General features: G+C 44.0%; 1 protein-coding gene across 2 annotated transcripts in view; it reads right to left on the bottom strand.

Moving 5' to 3' along the window:
• The window catches only part of RHOA (ras homolog family member A), a 26,802-nt gene extending 8,671 nt beyond the window's left edge, over positions 1-18,131 (bottom strand). The window contains exons 1-2 of one of the 2 annotated variants that reach the window (XM_055803783.1): positions 17,968-18,121; positions 10,408-10,537 (exon numbers count right to left, since the gene is read on the bottom strand). The gene's annotated coding sequence lies outside the window, so the exon portion shown is untranslated. Of the gene's footprint in view, positions 1-10,407; positions 10,538-17,967 lie in introns of both variants that reach the window. The other variant, XM_055803782.1, reaches the window with a different exon arrangement.
• Between the last annotated feature and the right edge of the window lie 3,189 nt (positions 18,132-21,320).

Raw genomic sequence — 21,320 nt, forward strand, 5'->3', positions numbered from 1 at the left:
TTTAACTGAGATGCTAATAATTAAAAACCACTAAGTTTTCAATTAGTGAGAACTTTTAAATTGGGTCTGCACGCCCATTAGAGACAGACAGGCATCTGCAATCACATGCGTTCAGATTCCCATCCTTTTGAGAAAAACACTCCCCAGCGCTCGTCAACACACTGGTGAGCCACTGGGTGTAAAAATAATAGAAAGGAGACAAGACCAGCCTGGTTTAGCATTTCTTAACCTATTCTAAAGACTAAGATAGGAACATCCAGAGATAGCAAGTGAGCAAGCAGCACTGTCCATGAGCACCTTCTGAAAAGTATCTTCTAGGTAATCAAGTAACACATGCTTCAATTCAAGGACAGTAACTTTTTTTGTCATGTGCTGAGCTGTCTTAACCACAATGAGCCAGTCAGCTGGACCGAGGGGCATCTGCTGTTGTGTCAGAGCACCAACAGAAGGATCTCAAGGCAACCAGCCTGCTCCTTAAATTACAACCACCACACTGCAAAGGATTTTGGAAGGCCACATCCCACTGCTCAGTCTGCTTTCCTGGGCATCACTACTACCAGGCTAACATAGCCTGCTATCGGTTTACATTAAGTAAGAGGGAACACAGAGGGAGACACCACCATGGTGCTCCACGCAAATCTCTGCTGTTCAGCGTACTGGTTTGTACAGGACCCTACGAATCTATGGCTTGCTCACACGCAACTCTGGCCTCTAAGAGACAGCATGAAAGCTTGAAAGGTTTAACAAAAGCCTCAAGGAGATGATCGTGTTGGATTTAGCAAATTTCTACGAAGTCACAAGCAGCCCATAGTATGGATAGGGATTGATGTTCATCATCACTTCTTACAAACAAATACAAGGGGGGCAATACAAAGATAGTAGAAAACAGGTCAAGCCCACCAGAAGGCAATGCGCCTTGGGAACTTGAACACGAAGATGTTTTGGACACAAGAAATTTATACAGGCCTCAAGAGGACGGGGCAAGTACATGGAAGAAGCTTCCTATGTGAGTTGAAGAATGCAGAAACCACATCTGCCTTAGAAAACCTCCATATTAAAAGTACTTAAAGGCTGAGAATACTTTAAGAAACACTATATATGTGCCTGCTCTCTTCTTTCTTTTTCCTAGGCATTTATCTGTGACCATTGCAGGAACAAGCCAGAGATTTAGGGAGTGTCCTAGCTACAAGGGATTGGAATGAGGACAGAATCATAACTACTTTCTTCTCCATAACGTAAAGGACTCCAGGGGAAACTGCTTAGTCATCCCATGAAGCTTCCTGGAAATGGAGCAAACAGCAAAGCCACCACAATACCTACCAATGGATGACTAAAATACCACAAAGGGTATTAAACTGACCCTTGTGAGTTTAATTTTGCTATGACAGTCCCAGTACAAAGCTCTATGAGGATGACTAGCGCTGCTGGCAAGGGGAGAAGGGCTTGAAGAAGCACAGAAGGGAGTTAAAAGACATAGCAAAACCATTTTCTCCTTTCCATCTCTTCTCTTGCCTCATGAAATTAAGTAAAAAGGTAAAATGAACCATCTAAAAGCAACTTTAGTACTATTAGGTGGTGAAGAAGTGGTGGATATTTCAGAGATTATGTATTTCTGCTCCAGGTACAAACAGAGAAGGACCATTTCAGCCCATCAAGCAGCAAGGGCTCAAGGACTTGTAGCGTGCAGCTTTGTCAGACATAACTGCTCAAGTAATCCAAATCCATCTCTAAAGTAGCTTCTTTCACCTTGTGGATATATATACACATATTCAAGTTATTTACCTTAGGGATCTGGGGTTATTTTTACATTTCTGGAGAGTTTAAAATGATCCAAGCTCTAAAAATGTTTTCTTTCAGTGTTTTTAGATGGTTTTGAATAATTCCTAGCAATGGTACTATTTGATTTTTGCAGAACTGCAAATCATCTGTCCTCTGTACTGAGTCAATGCCATCTACTTACAAGTTCTACCTAGTGTCAGCTTTGTCTAATCTGCCCTTCAAAACTGTAACGCTGAGTCCTACACAAAACCTCTGAAGCCATCTACTCCTGCACTCCACAATATTTACTATGAGAAAATTTCCCCCAGTGTGTATCCTCAACGTTCTCTGATGTAATGTAAGTCCGTTATTGTTTATCCTATTTGTCATGGGCATAGGAGAATAGATTATTGCCTTTCCCTAGTGCAGTTGAGAATATACGCCTTCATTGAGTCTTCTCTTTGGGCAAAACAATCCCAGTTTATTCAAGCCTTCTCTGTAAATCGTATTTCCTAGACTTTCCTTTCACTCCCTTCTGGGCACAGTCCAATTGGCACAAATTTACTGAAGCACGGATTCAACCCAAACGTTGAATCCAGTACTTCACCTAGGGCTTTACAAACATTAACTAGAGCTGAAGGATTATTTTATTGATCTTCCAGGATATACTGTTGCTTAAACCACACTGGAAGTGTGTGTCCTCCCGCCTCCAGAAGACAACAGTGTTACATACATTCAGCTTTTAACTCGTGGTAAGTCCCAGATCTTTTTTCATCAGACAGCTACATAGCCAGTTGCTTTCTATTCACACCGCTGAATATTCTTCTGTCACACTTCTATTTATCCTTCCTCTGACTGGTGTTTTATTTCACCTTCAGGTTCTAGTTCTGCCCTCCAGCTTAATCATAGTCTTTCTCAGATGCAAGTTTAATAATCATGAATCCCAGACAACTATCTAGGTCATTGATGAAAGCACACTGGAGACAAAGTAGGTGGATGACAGAATGGGATAACCTGTCCTTCCTCAGTGTCCTCCCTCTTTTGCCCTTCTGTGCTACCAGCTGAGGCTCTGGCCCTTGATCACTTGTGTTACCTGCAAGAGCACCTAGGGTAGGCGACCTTTACAGCGTCACCGACAGAGAAAAAGACAGTTGTCTTTTTCTGTGGGTTACCAGATCAACTCTTCCTTTATCTTCCTCTAAATACTGCCATCACTCTAGTTGTTTGTTTGTTTGGTTTTTTTAAACATTCCTTGCCAGTTGAATCTCATTTTATGATTTGCCCCTTCTACATATTTATGCCTAAGGTCTCCAAGAAAACTACAATTCTGTAAAAAAATTAATAAATCATCATTTAATGTAGTGGCTTCTATAAACCCTAGAAAAAAACAGCTTGAAAAAAATACACACACACGTATTAAAAATTATTTCAGGAGCTTTACTTTATCTCCTCAGTAACTTTTTCCTGAGAAAAGCCTGTCACAAAACTCTCCCTGCCTGAATCTTTCCTGAGATCTGTTGACACTTTTTGGACCCCATGTGGAAGTCCGCTCTCAATCCAGGTGCCCTTCAGCAGTGCGTGCGTGCTCAACCACTTCCTCCCCACTACTTAAGATCCACCCCATAGAGACTCTCCCCTGCTCACAATCTTTTATGAGCAGGATGGTCACCAGGACACCTCAAACCTGCTGAACAGTCCCTTCTGTCTAGTACATTGGCTATCTAGGTAATTAAAATTCCTTCACCACCAATTTCCAGAGGATCCTGCCAGACACTGACAAAAAGCCTCAACCCCCTTATCTTTTCTTGGTGACCTGCGGCACCCTCATCTTTTTTAGTTTCACCTTCCAGAGCATTACCACAGCAGAATTCCTTCTGCATGATGTCCTCTGAACAAATGTGTTATGTATAAAATTCATTTCAGGATGCAAAGATCACCACTTACATCCTTGAAGCTTTCACTTGCCTCCAAAGCCCTTGGAGTTGCTTTTGATTTGTTTACCTCAAGTGTTCCCCTGGGCATGCAGCACAGGCTGAGGCCAGTTTGTTTACAGACCTCAACAAATTTTCAGGAACAGCTCAGATTATAAATGCTGGGTAGACAACAGACTTCTCAGATCAGATGTCAGGTCTGATCACTGGACAGACCCCTCTCCATGCACCTCCGAAGGAAGTCACCAACCATCACAACCACTTGTTTCTTCCTGACATTACTGGTTACAAACTTTACAGCTTTATGGTACTTGAAGTTTCTTCTCTACTGGTGAGGTTGGACCCTTACTTGCTGCCAGAACAACAGACTTCATTTTGTTCAACCTGTGGATTTTTAAGGAGGGAACACTGCTGCTGAGCCTGCACCCAGCTTTCTTCTTATGACAGATTCATCTTGTCTGTAGGGCTGAAGGTATCCATGTGTATGGAAATCACTCTAATGGTGCTACAATGTCTCAAACCCCCATATTTGGTCTTCAAATTTTAGCAGATATCTGGACACAGTAACAGCATCTCCTGATCTATGCATCAGTATACTTACAATAATCATTTCCTAGTTTAGAGGATTCAATGTACAGATCAGTATCTTTCAGCTAATCATTTCTAGATAAAAGAAATACATTCCTACCCAGTGTGTAGCCTTTAAGGGATTGTCAGTTCTGGCAAATACTCAGAAAAGCAGCATCTCTGTAGTACAATGGAGGAAAAAATTGGTTGCTTAGAAAGGTGCTACATCTTAGTGGTGCATATCACAAGGACAACGCTAATAGCATTTGCAACAGTTGGGTCTTTCTCCTGCATTTTGACATGCTCTGCTTTTCTTAAGTATTCTGAATCCTGGAAACACATAAAATTTGGACCAGCAGTATGTGGGAATCAAAAAGCACTATGCTAGCCTAAAAAGTTTAACTTAAGATGTACAGTACTTACGTTACATGCAAGCTAGTATTTGCTGTAGCACAGCCTGTCACCAGTGAGTATGTGTCTACACTTAAAGGTAAAAAAAGTATATGAACTACCTAAGAGGGTATTACAGACAGACCAAATCTAAGCTACTACTAAGTCACTGTAACTGAACACAAGTACTATACATACATCCTTTTATGCAATGCATAGAGCGAAAGAGACCAATAAATTCAGAAAGCTGCTGGAACAGCATCACTGCTGATGCACACAGAACACTGAGCAATAAATAGTCTATCCCAATTAGTGTAGCAGAATGGCTGCAGTGATCTAGGGGAATCTTTGCTGTCTTCTGCAGCAGATCTGCAATTTTTCCTACTCTTAAATGACCCACTCTTCCCACCTTTGCATTTATAGGATTCTTAAAACCTGTAAATTCTAGCTAGTCTGCTGGATTCAAAGTGGAAACTCTCACAATATGACTCAAATGACTCATCTGAATGGAAGAGATTCAATTATGACATTTCCTCAACCCAGGCCTTTCACAGGTATTACAAGAGCTTTAGACATCGTTTACTCAATCCCACTAACATCACAGGAGGTTACAACACAAGGAGCTCCTGTTTGCTGCGTTACCACACCAATAGCCTTGTTACATGAGGCTGCTATTTCTAAGTGCAGTGACGCTCCGAGACTCATGCAGCATAAAGCCCTGCTTGTTAAGAGAAACTAGCAAATACTCCAGAAGAATGAGAAATGGGGAAAATATTTTTTCCCATGTTTTAAATGTACTCCCCCCAAGTATTATTGTTTACTGCAGTGGAATTTGCCTCTTCTCTTCAGCACGCTATTTATTTTTCCAAGGAACAACATTTCCAGTGCCTCCTCTCCTGCAAATCCCAAGGCCACACAGCACGAGTAAGGGCTGTGGAAACACTGTTGACATTCTGAAGTTGGATAACCTGGTAACAAACGTGCCAGGTTTGCCTGTCTCGCTCTGGATTTCATCCTGGAGAAAGTAATAAGGTGGAAGAAACAGCCCTTTATCATCACATAGGTATCCTGACTAGATTTAATTTCAATGACCAATCAACTGCTATCAACTTTATATTGCCTGCTACACCATATGGGCAGATCCCTCAGTTTTGTTAAGAGATCTGTATTACTGCATATGTTAGCAAGAACTCAGCAGAAGCAGTTCAGCAGGACCATTAGTGATGTTTCTGATGCTGAGGGGGAAAGATCCTCTAAATTCTTTCCCACCTAAACTTGCTGAAGTCCTTAAAACCAAAATGTTGGAAAGTAAAGGTTTTGAAATCGTGTAAAGACTGCTTTGCTGCCGACTCCTCCACACTCAGCACTGAAACAGTTTGCTATTGAGCAAATTACAGCCTGGCACTCTTCTCACTTGCTCCATTTCCCCTGTCATTCAGTCAGCCCTGTCCCGGGCCAGCAGGAGGAACAAGAGCAAGCCTGAGGGACCAGAAGACTAAACCCTACTCAAGCGTCCTCCCACCCCAACCAGTCAAGCCCTGCCCTCTACCTACCGCAGGGTAGAACTGCCTCTGCACCGAGGCCGGGATTTACTCTTCAAATATACTCACTGCTGTTCCAAGTTTGAGGGGGAGGAGGAATGTGTTTCCCCAAAGACTCCAGTGATGAAGAGAACATGGATGGGCTTTCCCCACAGTTCTCATCTGGCTGTTTAGCAAGGTCTGGCATCAAAACTGAGAACTACCAAAGCAGTCTGGAGCAGAAAGCAGCCCAAAAGCAAACAGGTCTGCCTTCAGGACAGCTGTGTACAGACAGTGAAGAAACTGTGACTGAATACAGAGCATCTGGGTAGGGGAAATGGTCCAAAGACCATGAGCAAAGGAATAGGGGGGGCAGGCAAACAGGCCAGGAGGAGGATGGCAGAAGGATGTAAGCACTCAAATCCGCCCCCTAGAGCAGAATCTAGGATTCCCACATCCCTCAGCTGTTTGACTGCCAGCAGAAGCCAAGCAGCTCAACCTTCTCCCCTGCTGAAGTCCCAATGGAAAATGTCAGCAACTGTATATTTTCTGATTTTTTTCTCCACTACGCCTTTCATTAGTGAAAGTATGTATAAACAAATGTCAGACACATTGCAGTTTGCTGTTGAAATGCTATTCATGCTACCTTAAATCAGCTCCTTTGAGCATACATAAGCCTATGTGTGCTATCATGCTATTTTTTCCACATAATCCATACAGGATGGCCATGCACTTAAACAGAAATAGTTATGAAGTAAGGGACACCATGACCCCAATTCACCTCTTACAGAAGTTGCAAAATGGGTAGCAAACAGCCTTGGGACTGCAGTAAGAGTAAGGGGAAGAATTAAAAAAAAAAAAAAAAAAAGAAAAAAGAAGAGAAAAAAAGGTGATTCAATCACATAAAGGAGTTAGATACAACCCATGCTTCTGCTACAGGATTCCTAAAAGATTCTGGAAGAACTACATACACCAAAACCAGCTGCAAGTGACCATTTATTTATTGTCTCAGAATAGAACTCATATGGACAGCTGCACTGAAAGTGAAGCCAAACTCCATGCTCAGCATGATCATGCTCGTTTGGTACCATGTACAACCTGAAATCAAGTATTACTGTGGTAGAAATATAGTTCCATTACAAGCCACTGCAATACAAACACTAAAAACACGAATGCAGTCACTGCTATAAAGGAAATAGTCAACACAGCTTATTTCAGTAATTGAAATGTACTTAATTCTGTGCAAATTTGCCTGTGGACACTTGCATTCATAAACTGATAAGCCACGTTATTTAAAGCGGTGCTAACAAGGCCTTTGGGAAACAACTATATTTATATTCCTTACAGCATCCAACACATAAAGCAGCTTGACAGTACTGCAGAATAGACCTATTTCTAACTATGGTGCTATGTGGGAGCAGTTGGTAAGAAAAAGATATCTGCTGAGGGTTTTTTTTGAGGGTTACAGATGAAATTTAACACTTAAAAAAAAGTCCCAAAGCTGGCAAAGCACAGGGCAGGCTACTGATGTTGCACATTAAATGCAATCCAGAGAAACAGGAATTTTCTGTTATAAGACTGAAGTACAATTGAAACACCGACCCAGAAGGTCAGTGTAGTATCCTATGGGATTAAGATACCGGTCATGAGTCCTTCAGGAAGGTCCTTGGACATGGTGAGCTGAGTGTTCAGCTTTCTGCTAGGAGTTTATTCAGGCTGTGTGTTAACCACGCTCAAGTCTGGCAAGTTTTACTAGTTTTGGGAAAAATGCTTTGCAAACATAGATATACATTTCCAGAGCCAGCTTTAAACTGGGAGCAGTACAGCCGTGTTACAACCCCAGCGAACAAACCTCATCAGGTCTCAGCTAACTCCACAAATAACCAGCTCAAGCCTCTTTAGACCACATCACCAGAACTGGGAGCAGGGTCAGCTTAACTGCATTAGGTCTTAACAACATTGGTTCAGTGCCAGCCCTGGTGAACCCTTAATGACTGATGAATTTTATACAGCCACTAAGTTATCCAAAATTACAAAATTGTTGTTTAATAGGCATGAGCATACAATGCATTTCAGTTCAGCACACAGTGCGTTGCTTATGCTGCTTCTACAATGGCTGCAATAGGGCAGGAGATACCGCATCCAGCATAAAGCCTGCCAGTGCAAAGTTTTTGAGGAAACCTGAATCGGCAGTCAGTACTAGATCTGTGTTGTGTGTCATGCGGACATAGTACGTCTAATCTGAGATATCATGTGAAGTCTCAAAGCTGGATTCATCCTATCAAATTACAGCCTTTGCCCTTGCTTTCCTCTTCAGGATAAATCCTGTACGACAACATACATCTGACTCTCAGAGACAAAAATTGCTTTGGATTCTGATAAATTTTCTTGATTTCTAACAACTACAGGAGAGAGGAAAACATTTTACTCTGCTCTCCTTCCCTGTACAGCCCACCCTCCTGTTCTTTACACGAACAATGCCTCAGCACGATCAAACACTCCCAGGAACACACAAACTATCTTTTGTTAAAACACCCAAGCCATGACCTGCGCAACCCTCTACACCCAGCACTGTCCCACAAGCAGCTCCAGCACAGACACCGACCAGGGGACCAACTTGTCCCTGCTAAACTTACACTTCCTACATCGAGACTCACAGACTGCCATTTACTACAGGTCTACACATATATAAAAATGGGTACATTGGCTTGGGACTTAGGTCTCTCCATCCTAGCGCCTGGCACTCAGAATCAGCTTTCTTGGGTCAGATGTGGTTCCCATGAATTTGGTAACCTCAAACAGACTTCTCTTCTATGAGCTTGTCCAGACTCCCTTTGAACCCATGTAAACTTCCAGCACTCACAACATCCTGTTGGAGGGAGTTCCCACAGCTTAATTACACATTGTGTGTAAAGCCACTTCCTTCGAATTCAAGATTGTCCCTATTAGTTTCTTTTACTGCCTCCTAACTCTGAAATGGAAAGAGTGAAAAGTTCACCTCGTTCACCCTCTTTCTGCTGCTCACGTAACAGACTTTCCAGACTGAAGCATCCTAGCATACAGTTGTGGGTTGGTTGGTTTGTTTTTTTAAATACCTTTACACCTTTGACAATAGTGACTGGCTGATCTATCAGCTGGCTGCTCCAAGCATAACGAGTAACAAACCAGTAGAGGCATCAGTGAAGTGCTTCAGCCAGGAGGCCCCTTGGAAGCCCAGCAGCACAACACCGTGTACCCTCCCATCCGTCACCCATCATAGCCCCGAATGCATCAGGGCTGCTGCAACACAGGCCCAAGGAGCTGGAGCCCATAGGGACACCCCTGTTGTGACACAGGTGCGCTGTTACATCCATTCACATCATATCACAGAACCACACCCTCAGCTGTGTTTCAAGTGCAAACAAGCTGCAGCTTGGTCGTTCCTGGGTACATGTTTCACTCCTTGCATTAACTCAAGTTAATCAAGTTAATCCTGACTTTAAAATAGGCAATAACAGAGAATCCCCTACCGCACTTCATGCTCCAGCATTAGTTAAATTTTCTGCATTAGTGATGAGGTTTTATTTTTCACTTTTTCATTTATTTGACCTCTGCAAATTTCTTCATACTGGTATTTTGTTTCTTCCAGGTGATTGGTAAGACATCCAGCCCAAGAGCAAACTCCTTCGTGTTCTCACTAGGCACAGATTCACTTGATTCTCTACTTGCCTTTTAAAGCTGTCCTCTTTCTACTAAATTTATTATGAACCATATTGATTTTGTACTGGCTTAGTCTCTCACTGAAAATGATGTGCAATTACCGTCAAGTGCTAACTGAAGGCTAAGATGAACACCTGTACTTAAGAACCAAACTGAAACAATTAACACTAATTGTTTCTGTTTCCCCCAGTCCAGGTTGAGTGACATTGCCTTAATTCTTTCCTGAATGCTTTGTTACTTAGTCCATTATTGTACCTGGGACTGATGTCTTAAGTCTGATGGGATTATAATCATTAAGGTTGTCCTACTTCTCCTTATTATTACTGTGTATTAGCATTCTTTCAAACTCCTTAAACTACTGCAGTATGTAAAGAGCTTTCTGGAAGAAAAAAAATATAAACCCCCTCTATTCTCAGGCCAGAGATCTTCAGAGCTGAGATATATGTCAAAACATAGGTGTCAATTACCAAGTCTGGCCAGATTAGGTATGCGATACCATTCACCCTTTTTTAAAATGTTATTTAAAGAGATAATCAAAATACCTGATTACAGGGAAGTTCCCTGTGCACAGATAAATAACTCGCGAAAGACAGGAAACCAAACAGAAAGATATGCTCAGCTCTCACAGAAGACCACCAGTGGAACCTGCACAGCTCGACACTCCTAAATGACCTGAAAAAGTGAGGAAATACAGCAAAGTTTACTGATGATTCCAAGATGCTCAGGTTACAAAGGCAAGAGCTTACTGTGATGAATTTCAGAACCTTAACAGACGCTGTGCCTAAGCAATAAAACTTGAAATAGATAAATGTGAAGTGATACACAAGGTAAAAACCAGATTCAACTTCCTATATGATGGAGTGGGGGCTGACCACTGCTACTCAGGAGCAATATTTTAGGGTTATATAGTTAATTCCCTTAAAATACAAGCTCAACACCCTGGAGAGCTAAAAATAAAATATATTTACAAGCTCCAATATTAAGAACTAAGAAAAAATGAACAAACCAGAAATCATTAAGCTGATTTAGGAACACAAGCACACCTGCATCTTTTGACTCTGTGTGCAGTTGTGATCCTCCCCATGGCAAGAGGAACTGGAAATGACTCAGAGCAGAGCAACACAGATGATTAAACTACAGAACAGTGTCCATATGAAGAACAACTATGGCAAAACTGAAAAAAGGACAATCTGGAAGAGACCCAGCCAAGGAAGAAAATTACTACAGACACTTCTCTAAGATCCTAAGCAGTGCTGAGAAGAGCTGGAGCCTGAGCATTCGGTCTTCAAAACAAGGACAAGGACACATGGGATGAGCCAGGTTCAAAGCAAAGGCACGCAGGCCTCCTACCAGAGCACACAGCAAGGCTTTACTGTTTCTACCACATTTCAACTTTTTTAGATCTATCATTTCTTAGTCGTATGTTTCTCTTTGAGCTCCCTTTTTCTCCCCGTTACTTCTCATGCTTTTGCACTTCTTTTATTTTCTACTTTCAGTTTCTACTTTTCTCCTATTTAATCTGTAGAGCTTTCTTGCATTGTTTTTAAAGTGCAAACAAAACAGACGCCTTCATTCCTTTCCAAGTCAGGTTATTTAATTTGCTTTCAACACTTGACTGGGGAAAAATATCGCAAAAGAGGGTTCCTGAAACATCTTTTTTAAGCCCATTTAAGCCAAAATTGTTAGGAACTAAAACAGCAATATGTACAAGCCACTCTGTCTTAACATTGCAAAACAGGATGCATGGTGACAAACACCAAACCTAGCAAGGTCCTCCTGGTCTACTAAAAGTTTTCTTTGCTCTCGACTACCTGCAAAGTTCACCCCTATGCTGTTCACCTCCCTATTTGTATGTAATTAGTGAATCAACACCATTTCAGAACTCAGGGAAGAAGACAAATTCCAGCATTTCTGCCCTGCCTTACTCTATACCAGGACAAGCCTGTCTCAAAGGCTGAAGGCAAAGCTGGGACTATGGGGGCAGAAAGCAGCACATTTTGTCCTCGGGATCAGTGGCTGCCATTGCTGTCCTTCCACCCTCTCAGCATTCTTGTTCCTTTGCCCCTACTGACTAGATCCGTGTTATCTGTAGGTACGACAACTTAGGAGAGCACTTCTCTTATGCAATACCAAGTCTCACGATTACTTTGCACAGAATGAGATTAGGGCTTAATATTGAGGTAATTATAGTAGATCTGTGGATCCCGCTCACATGCAATATGTAGAACACTTTGTGTTTGTGCCAGTTTTTTTCTTGGTATCCTCTCTTCACACCTCCAGCATGTCAAATGGGATGTGGGGCACCTGCATGCTGAACAAGGCAGGTTCTGCTTGGGCAAGGTGGCTCTGTCTTTAGGCACCCACCCCTGTCCCATAGCTGGCAGCAGAAACACATGTGGGCAAGAGAAACTAACACTAACCCTTTCCAGACAACCATCTTTTTGTACCCATGACTGACACTCTCACCTGGGTTCCTCCTCTTCTCCCACCACAAGATGTCCGTTGAGATTGCACTGGTTCAGATCAAACACCCACCAAGCCCAGCACCCTGCCTGCAAACGCAGGTACCTCAGATGACTAAGAGTAAAAGAAGGAGCAAACACATTGATACCTCTGCAAGTAGTTTCCAGCTTGGAGGTATTCTTGGGTTTTTTAATCTTTGTGCTCAACAACCTATTTGACAGCATTTTCTTCTGCGATTTGATCTGTTTGATTCCGAAGCCACGTAAATCATTGCAATTCAAAGCACTTTGTGGTCTCAGTACAGGCTGTGGGAGAGGCACCACAGGTTTTGATCTAGACCAGACTGTGCTCAGTGATGCCTTTGCCAAGCTGAAAAGTTCAATTTTTTTTAAGCATCCCTTGTACAGAATCCTTATCCCTGATCATTCTCAGCCTCTTCTTTGCTTTTCCAGTTGCACTGTATCTCAAAGTCCTCTTTCCTTCATGCAAAACCACAGTGATCAGTGTGCTAAGAACTGGGAACCATGATGCTATCCTGTGTTTTCTTTATTCCATTCCCCAAAGCCCCTCACATGTACTCATGTGACCACTGTTGAACATTAAACTTGCATTTTCACAGAATTATGACAAGCTCTTTCTCCTAAGTGGCAATAATTAATTTTCACCCCAATGGTGCATAAACAAAGATTCTCCCCCCCAACACTGTAATTATCTGGAACAAATATCATTTGACATTTTACTGGCATTCAGTGTCAGAAGGATGAGCTGCAATTCTTCCTAGTCAGCTCTTGTCTTTTCTTCCCTTACTACTCAACACCTTTCTCACCAGGTATTTATGAGCATACAGGTGTAACACGGACGTAACACAGGTGTACAGCACAGGTGTAACACGGATCCCTGTTCTTCTCTTGTCCCAAACTTCCTTTCTCTGTGCTTGTTGAGTCATTCAAAAACTCCAGTAAATTTAAGCAGCACTGTCTCCTCTGCAAAAGCCACCTCAACTTTCTTCCACTGTAAGTTGTTAGTCCATCTGCTTACTTTATTTTATAATTTACTTTTTAAAAGGCATTGAACTCTGTGATATCCTGCTGAACTATCTTTAAGAACTGCTACCATGTAAGTCATCTTCTATTTCTCTGGCTTCAAGGTATTAAGTGAGAAGTTACATAGCATAATTAATAATTAAATCATTTCAGGCCCAAGTTTTCTTTGGAACCCTTGGGCAAGCACCATCTGGTCTTGGCATTTTGTAACTACATCACTTTGCTCTAAAAAACTTCTTTGCCAACACTTCAAGCAGAGATAGATGTTCCAGTGAGTCCTGTTCCCCGTAAAGAGAATTTCTGACGGAGGAACCTCTTTGGATTCCTCCACAGTAAACAGGAATGCACATAAGTCATTTAACTTTCTACTGATGACTTCATCACCAAGTATTTCTTTCACTTCATCATCATCTATTGGCCTTCCAGACTCTAGCACCTTTCTCGCTTCTGATGTACTTGGAAAAGATTTCTTTAAAAAAAAAAAATATTTTTTTTTGCTATTAATATGATGCTGCTCAGAGTCTTTCTGGCAGGTCCTTATATTTTTCATTTGACTTGCCAGAGTTCACATTCTTATTTACTTTTCTGGTCAACTTCATGACTTGAACTTTCTAAAGGCTGTATTCTTATTTCTAATACTTTCTTTATCCCAAACTGCATGCTCATTCTCATCTGTCAACATTCCACAGTATAATTTAAAATCTTCCCAACATTTCCAATCTTAAGCGGTGAAGCCTAGCTCTGCTGTGGTTTACATGGAACCCAGCCTTTCCAAACAGCTTTTGGACTGAGGTTCAAAAAATGAGCCAATTCACTTTGTCAGTACCAAGTCAAGATCCTACTGTAAGACGGCCTTCTCATCTCACATAATTTCAACAGAGCAGAGAGAAGGTGAAGAATAAAGAACCTCCAGGTGTAAAATACAAGAAAAATGAAATCTTAGCAAAGAATGCAAACAGAGATAACTGGTACTTGGAGAGCTGCTACTTCTTTCAAAACACTGACACATGCAAAGACAACCTTTCTTAAAACTGTGAAGAAGAGGAGCAATCACTTTGTATATACTAGGGATCTGCTCCAAATGTGACAGTTCAGTAAGTCAGTACATGGTCAGATGAGACAGAATTACTTATTATTGCAAAGCACTGCTAATTAAGTGAGCAAAGAGACTGAATTCCAGCCCCATTTCTGATTGAAAACAACAATTAAAAAAGGCAAACAAGAAACTCATAACTGTCAGAGCTTGAGGAAATAAAGACCTCATACTCATTGTAGGTGTACTGCCCCCATTTTACTCTGTATACTAGTGACTGTCCATCTGTTCCTTCTACTAGGGACCTTGGTCATGAAGGCTGGTCAGAGAAAGACAGTGAACCTCGTTCTGATTAGTTTAATTAGATGATTCACTTAGGAAGGACTGGCTGTTAGTTGTGTGTACACAACAGTGGATAGGAAGTGTCTTAATTAAACAGTGGTTTATGGCTATCTTAGTTCTTTTACTGTTTCAAATGCCCTTCTCAATTGAAAACACAACAAAAGGAAACGGACAGAAGACAGGATGGACAGATCAGAATTGCTCTATTGACTCCAATTATGCTTTTGGTAGTTTTTATTCACAGTTCAGAATGAGGTGAGAACAGAGACTACATCAAGGCCAGAAGGCACCTGGACACCCAACAGTGGTGTAAAATGGCTTAAAGCAAGATTAACTTAACCAGTGTACCAGAGGCAGTCTTTTGGAATATTTGTGCTAATTTCTGAGATGATCCCAAAAGTAATAAACAACTACCTTTTTCTACTTAGCTACCTAGCTATTTATACAGCATCCAACGTTGCAGGAGAGGAATCACACCAATAGGTAAGGAGCAGAGGATTTTCATCGTGCATTCAGGTGTGTCCATTTGCATAGCTGTATCCCTGGGAATGATGGCAAACTGTCATTTGATGCACTTATTTTGTACAGCACTGTTCTGTGTTACAGGGTTTCATCCTTATTACTTGTTTACTAGGACAGATAAATCACAGATCAATTGAAGATTTAAAGGGCATGCTACCTAGCCTTCTATCAACATGCTAACTTCCTCAAACTCACTGATTAAACTTTCCCTCCACATTAGTAAACTGCATTTGAATACAAATTGTTAAGACAACAGAGCAGTACATGAGAGTTTAAATGTATGTGGAGTAACAGGTGAGCCAGATTAGAGTTTAGTATAAAAGGTAAAAGGTAAGTGTTTGAGTGCAGACTTCAGAAATTTCTAGGGCAGAGCGGACCACAGAAACCATGTAAAGAGCCAGAAGGGTTTGGGGCAGCGTAAACACATTGAAAGAAAAAGATGAACTGGAAAATGTAGGAAAAAAAAGAGTTACCATTAAAAAAATTGAGGAAAGACAATATTTCCAAGCCTCTCCAAAATATCAAATAGTTTTTATTTGGAATCTGCTTATCTGAATAGCCAACACTAGTCCTACATCCTGGTGGCAGTTAAGATCATTTAGGATGTTTTTATTGTCAATTCCTGGCTCAGAGAACTCCCCGCCCCTGGTGCTCAATTGCCATGGCACTCCGCCAGAGCATGATTTTGGTGAACTAGGAGGGATAACATAAGAGTTGCTCAGATTAGCTCTGTAACTGAATTTCTTTTGCCACTCGTGTGAAGGTGCATTTATGTTTAATTTATGCATTTAAAAAACCCCCATGTATACTAGTGTTAAATGATACAAATCACCAATTAAAATTAATTTATGTCAAGCATTTATGCTGAATATGCTGTTAAGCATTCCGGTGAACTAATTAAAATGAAATAAGGCTAATGGCAGTTTTTCTTTTTTTAAACACGCAACCTTGGTCCAAACCAGAGCCAGAATTAGTCTGGAGATCTGAAACTGAAATGCTAGTGCTGCATGGCTGGAAATCTAGGTAAGGCCAGATCAGGGCAAGAGGAAGGCACACAGATGCATTAGAAGAGCCTTCGAAAGAAAGTATTTTCACAAACAATCTTTTCAGGGTGGGAGAGACTTTGTATTTCCTTACTGAAAAGAAATACCAAAATAAAGTCATTAGAGAATCTAATACTTTGAGTCACAAACAACATTTAGGACAAGTAAAAAACTAATTTTTGAGATCTCTGAGATTAAAAAAAAAAACAACAACAAGGTTGTAGAAGTTGGCTTTTAGAAGTGCACTGTTTTAAAAACACAGACAGGAGTTGTTACCTAGTCTAAGCTCTGGAGGCAGGGAGGGAAGCAACAAACCAACCTAACTTTCCCTAGGTAGGTCTCAGGATTTAGTTTTCTCTGAATCCCGCACCATATCCCGAGTGAGTGGGATGCACTGCTCATGAAGGGTTCCCTGCAACAAACAGGTGAACCATACCAGGAGAGAAACAAAAGCTGGATATGAGGCAGCAACTAAAAACAAACAAACTCCAGTTCCAGACACCTCACAGACAGACTTAAAGGGATATCAAAGTAGTTAAGGCACCATTTGACTGGGGACAAGATTTCGTCCTGAGCCACTGCAGTAACTTCAACTCTGTAAACATCTACAATACATTTTCGTGTTTTGTTGAGGTTTTTTTGACCCAAGCACAACTGAAGCAGTCACAAGGTTCCCCTCAGCCCTGAAGGAACAAACGGGTTTCCTAGCAAAGAAGGTTTAGGTAGTGGATAACTTGAAGCTGGGTAATTTTCAGTCTAAAGCAAGGCTGCTGAGCGACACGAAGCCCATCACGCCAGCCGTTTGTTCTAAACCAAACCCGAGCTCCTGGCTACACACTTGTCCGCGCCCTGGGCCTGCTGAGGCGGCACCGGCTTCAGCTACGGCAAAAAAAAAAAAAAAAATCACCAAAATTAAAAGTTTGCAGCGACCCCCCCGAAAGGCGGGTTCTTCCCCAACTGAAAGTCTAACCGCCGCCGAGACCCGGGGCAGTATCCCCGCAGAGGCTGCCGCCGGCGGGGGGTCGGGGGGGCCCCGGGGGCGCCCGGACCCGGCTCCGCGCTCCGGCGTGGCGGCGCCTCCCGCGCGCCCGGGTGACGTCACCACAACAAGCTGCCAGTCAGCCGGGTCACCCCCACCGCCCGGTGCCCACTCGTGTCACACCCCACAGCGGGGGGGGGACTGGGGGAGGGGGACGGCCGGCGAGCGCCGCCTCCGCGCCGCCCACGGCGGAGCTGGCGGGAGCAGGGTCCCCGCCGCGGCCCAGGCGCCGAGGGCCGGGCGAGGCGCGGGCGTCTCCAGCGGGGGAGCCCCCGGGGCCGCGCCCCAGCCCGCCGCCCCTCCCCCGCTGCCGCCGCCCGGAAAAGGGCCCGTTACCGGCCCCGGAAACTCGGGGGCTCGCAGGGGGGCGGCCGGGCTGCCGCACACACCCTCCCCTTTTGTGCGCGCGATGCCGTCCGGACGCGGCGGCGAGAGGCTCGGCCGGGCCCGGCCGCCCCCGCCCGCAGGCCGCGGCGCGGGCTCGCGGCGCGGGCTCCCGGCGGGGGCGGGTGGGCCCCACCCGGCGGCGGCGGCGGCGGCGGCGCCGCGGCGAAAGGAGGAGAGAAGCCGACGAGCCACCCCCTACCCCGGGCGGCGGAAAGCCCCCTCCCCGGTACCTGCGGCCTGCGCTGGGTCTGGCTCCCGCCGCTTCCTGCTCCACAGGCCCGAGCTCGAGCAGCGGCGAACGGAAACGGGCGGGGCGGGGGCGTGCGCGCTCACCGGCCCGGCGCGACGCGGCGCGGCGCTGCGCTCCCTCAGCCCGGCCCCGCCCGGCCCCGCCCGCCTTCGGCCCGCGCGCCCGCGCGCGCGCCCCCGCTCGCCAGACAGCCAATCGGCGCGGCCGGGCGCGGGGGCTGCCGGGAAGGGGCGCTATAAAAGCACGGGTGCTATTTACGCCGCGCGGGTTGTGGGTTTGCGTCTGCGTCGGGCTCGGTCGGTGCGGTGGTGCGCCCTGCCGGCTGGGGGCTCACCGCCTGCGCTCCGTGGCTGACGGAGGCCTCGGCGCTCACCTTGAGGCCTTACCTAGTGGAGGGGGAGCGGTGGAAGGTGTGTGCGTCATCTGGGGGAGCCACCGGTGTTGGAAACCTCGCTGCTGGGCACGGCTCCCCAGCCGGCCCCGGGGCACCCAGGCATCGCTGGGTTGGGGGAAGGCAGCTGCGGGGGCAGTTGTGGTATTGGGGCGCCCTATTTGCCTGCAGGCCTGTCAGCTGAGTCTATTGGACCAGGGAGTTGGTTCCCTGTTTCTTGCAGTCGAGCAGGTGGGCTCTACTGCTCACAGAAACAGAGCAGAGCTTGCAGAAGCTGAGGAGCTGGCTGGTAGTGCAGGAGGGAGGTAGAAGGGTCTTACTGTGCCCCATCTTGCTGCCGGGATCTTCTGATTGTGTTTTTGGTTTGCCTGATGTCAAGGATTGCCCTTACCTCGGGATGCAGAGTTCCTGTGGTTGATGCAGTACACCCTTTGTGTCCTGGAGGAAGGGTACTGCTTCATCTGTTGCCCTGTTTCCCTCCTTACCCACTTGAGAAGGTTCAACAGGTGGAGCTGGTCTTAGGGGGTCTCAGGCTGCTGAAAATAGAATTTGCGTGTATGGACAGGATTGGTGATAGTCAGCCTCTGCGTGTGTCTCAAGGGTCCCTTGTGCAACAGGCACAGTAGTCTTTAGCTGGCGTTTGGGATAGATAGCCTATTTAATCCCAAGTTCCCCTAAGGGAAACTGGGTGCTGTGCCAATCCTGTATGTGATCCTGTTAATAGGTGCCTTTTCCCATCCCAGTTCCCTCCTCATTTGACAGCATTTGCATGGCCAGCTAACTTTAGACTGACCTTTTTATGGACTACTCTCTGGTGTCTGTGGAGGAAGGAGCTGCTTAACCCATGTCAGTAAGCATGTCCCTGGGACTAGCTTGCTCTGTGAAGTGTTTCAAGATGACTCTTTAATCAAGCAAAGATTTTATACAAACTGATAAATGGCTTTAATGCATACAGCTTGGTACTGATTCTTGATGGACTGTCAACAGCGTGGGTGGTCATGAGGTCCCGTGATAATTTGTTCTGTAGGGTGACAGATGTGCCTTCACCTCTGGTATTATAGGATTATTGAGACAGAAGGTCGCTTATCTGGAGTCAGTAGTGAAATTACGTATGTGGTTTGGACGCCAGCTTGGTGGGACTCTTAACTGCAAATCAGTTATGTAGGTGTAAGTCATAGGTTCTTTTCATAACTTTTTTTCTTACTATCTGATAGAGATCTTTGGCCTACTACTTTTTTCATGGTCCGTTGGGAGGTTTGGTCTTTGTTTACAAAATAACACTGGGTGTTTTGATCACAGTATGTGTGTGTTCTTTTCCTAGAGCAGTACCTCTTTGCCCAATATAGAGAGCTCTTTGGATTTGGATGGGTCTGTGGTCCCAGGTTCTGCTCTCTCAGGTGAGCACTGTTCAAGTGGGCATCATGTTAATCGAAGTGCTTCAGAGCTGCTTTTTTCCAGCTTGGTAAATAGCTTTTAATGGATCAAGAGCTTTGATTTTTAATGAAGATGGTAGCTAACGAGCTCTATTACCAGCTGTGAGGATCCTCAGTCTAACTCTCTGTAAACCACAGCTTTTGAAGGTGTCAATAGTTTTAACTTGCTGTGTTCTCTGTCTTGTGTGTGTTGTTCAAAACAAAATCTTCACCCTGACTTTCATGTTATGGCCAGGACCCTACTAGGTATCAGCTTCAAGGATGAGAAGGTAGTAGAGAAAGGCAGCTCTTCTTACCTGACATACGGAGACTTTGTTTATGAGTTAATGAAACAATTAGGTCATAAATTTAAGTCTTCCCCATTCCTCCCCAATTTATTTTTTGCCAAGATAAGAGTCCATACAGGGGGAAAAAAGGTTTCTTAACTGATAGCCAGGAACCACTGAAACATCTCAGAATATCTTTTGCAGATATTTTCATTGCAGAAGTACCTTTTGCAATCAATTCCACTTAAGTCAGGCAGTTTCTCAAGTGTTTACAGCTATCAGAAAAAACAAAAACTGAGAGGAAATAATAGGAAGCAGTAGCTGAAAAGATATTTTTTTTTCCTTAGGGAATGTAACATCAGTTACATTTTCAGTCGAGGTATACACTTGATTGAAGAGTAAATGTGGTTTCTGTGCCAGAAACCTTAGAGCTTTGAGCACTACAACATGGCATTATTTAGTGAAAGTCCTTCCATAACTTGCCTAGCTCAAATGTTTTCTGTTGGTTAATTGTATCATAATTTGCTTTGAAAGTTTAGATGGCATTCCTAGTTCCCAAACATGCTTACCAACATAATATGATGGTATGTCAGTGTTGTCTTTGCTTTAGAACTGCAAGTTGAGCAGTGTGAAGCATCTGTCTACCCCAGTAAAAATGTGTTTGTATGATGATGGGGTGTGTGTGTGGTGTTTAAAAACAAAACAAAAATCCTCAACAACTTACCTTTCCAAGCTGATTTGGCTATATAGTTCCTCTTAAAGTCAGTAACTTTTATCTGAACCCAGGCTTCTCAGATTCATAAAGGATGAAAATTAGCAGGTCAAGCCACTCCAGACATGTTGAGTGTCTTTCCAGGTTCCTTATATGTGGCCTAATTAAGCAAATGGGAACTCTCCCAATGGTGCCAGTATATGTATAAAAAAGTAAAAACAGCAGAGTCCAAACCTAAAGGAGATCTGTTTCTTCCATTCAGGACATTGTTTTTCCTCTCTCCCCAGTCTATGTGGGATTTAGGCCAAGTGCAGGCCTTGATGAAGACCAGGACAGGCAGGGATCTCCTTTACCCCTGCTGAGGGAAGGAATTCATCTGAGTCAATTGAGACATCTCATCCTGCGTTTGTATTTCTGGGGCTCAAAGGGGATTCAGCTCCATCCACTCACTCACCTCCACACACACCCCCACCCCCATCTGCCACAAACCCCCAGGAGGTGGGATTCGTCTTGTCTCACTTCAGGTGTGCA

Source organism: Falco peregrinus, chromosome 5 (genome assembly GCF_023634155.1).
Source record: "Falco peregrinus isolate bFalPer1 chromosome 5, bFalPer1.pri, whole genome shotgun sequence".
NCBI lineage: Eukaryota > Metazoa > Chordata > Aves > Falconiformes > Falconidae > Falco > Falco peregrinus.